Here is a 1,917-nt window from a genome sequence, read left to right on the forward strand (position 1 = left end):
TAAGAAGGATAATGTGATAGAACCAAAAGGTAACAGTTATATGTAAATTTAGAAAAGTTTGCAACCTGAGGGAAGAAGTTGCTAGTCTAAAGCCTCAGGAACATACCTTCAGGGGCATTAAATTCATTGTTGTCTAGTACCAATCAATTAATAGCTGACCCTCCAACAGGATTTCAGAGGCTGTAAATTATATCAGAGAAGATTGTCTATCTTTTTACTACAGAGACACTGGTAGATTAAAAAACCAAAAAAGTATCGCCTTTACATCAGCAGTATAGCTATCTATCCACAAGCCTATCAGCACAGTCCACAAAAACAACATTCTATCTGTATGTAGGCCCTCGAGAGCTGCATGGGTAACTCGAACGGGGTGCCTCTCTGGTGGTTTGAGTTCAACAGTGGCTCCATGGAAGGAAGATGGACAATTTCCTCCCTATGATATACATAAAAAACAGTGCTTGCAGGGTCAGTTCCCACTCCACAGAAATGAGGGTTTTTTTGAGGCTCAACTGAGTAATAACTGAGATCTTAAGAGCTTGAAACTGGCCATGTATGCTGTGGCTATCGACCTCTCTGCGAGGAACAAAGAAAAGCAAAGAAAAATCAAAGATGCAGAGAAACAATCAGTGCAAAGGACTAATATACCTACAAACTTCAACCTCCATTAGGTGAAGAGCACCTGAATACTACTGTTGACCACTTTACAAAGGATCACAGTACAGGTTCTGGTCAAAATGGGAGAAAAATATGAGTGAAACTCAATGTTGGAGCAAAATTTCTGGTCTAACAGAAACTCTAAAACTAAGGCCCTTACTAACTTTTTGCCTCTGGAACTAAATTCATCCCTGTGACTTAATTTTTAACAAAACCATAAGGTGGTTTTGAATGGTTTTACATGAATAAGGTAAGCAAAGGTGACCAAAAAGGTCAGCAGTTCATACCCACTAACTGCTATCAGGGAGAAAAATAAGCATACTTCTTCCATGCACACTTACAACTTTAGAACCTGCTAAAAGGATGGTATTACGGTTAAGGTTAAGGTTAGCTCGATGTTGGTTAACAATAACACCAGGGAGGCATTCACACCTTAGAACCATTAATCATAGAAGTTCAAAATGCCAAGAAGAGATGACTCAGAAGACAGGAAGCAACAGGATAAAAAGATTGATGGAAATATCAGTCCCAAGGTGGATGTTTGAAGGCTGCTGTTGCAATATAAAGCCTGTAGGTAATGTTAAAAAACACAATGTGTATGAATGATTGAACTGGACATCAATTTTCTCTATTAGCTTTCACTAAATAATAATAAAAAGTTCTAAAAAAGAAAATGAAAAGATCCTGAAGGTATGTGGGTAGGATGACTTCTTTGGGTGGTGTCTAACTAGGAGAAAACTGGATATAGGTGCGCAGGATAATAAGTGTCTCTCTGAAAGGGCCAGAGGGAATAAGGTTAACACAGCCTCTCACTGTCCCAGAGCAGAAAGCAGATCAAGAGTTCGTACCTCAGCCCCTTGGTTCCTGTAGAGCCCCAAAAACAGCGAGAGGTTCATATATTTGTTGTTGACTCACAGTTTTGTTACGAAAAATGGGGGTTATTAGGGAAGAAAATTGGAGAGTGGATGAGGCAAAGGATATCTCACAATACAAGTGCATGCTTTAGACAAATATTTCCAAGGCACAATTCCTTGCTAAGTTCAGGCTCTAGTTTCAGTACAGCAGTCAAAACTAAATTATTCAACAAGGTTTGCCTCAGAGCAATTATAAGTCAACTAACTTCTCCTTCAAACATCTAACAAGAACAGTCAGACCTTTAACTGTGTCTAGTTGTGGGAGGATATCAAGGGTATCATCCAGGAAGAGTGCAAACGGTCATTGCAAAGACAGAAGAGGAAGAAAAGACCAAAATGGATGTCAGAA

General features: G+C 39.3%; 1 pseudogene; it reads right to left on the reverse strand.

The window, feature by feature from the left end:
- Window positions 1–127, reverse strand: part of LOC102867739 — a 17,039-nt pseudogene extending 16,912 nt beyond the window's left edge.
- Window positions 128–1,917: the final 1,790 nt, after the last annotated feature.

The sequence above is a fragment of the Elephantulus edwardii genome, unplaced genomic scaffold (genome assembly GCF_000299155.1).
Source record: "Elephantulus edwardii isolate Elephantulus edwardi_28Jun2011 unplaced genomic scaffold, EleEdw1.0 scaffold00128, whole genome shotgun sequence".
Classification (NCBI taxonomy): Eukaryota; Metazoa; Chordata; class Mammalia; order Macroscelidea; family Macroscelididae; genus Elephantulus; species Elephantulus edwardii.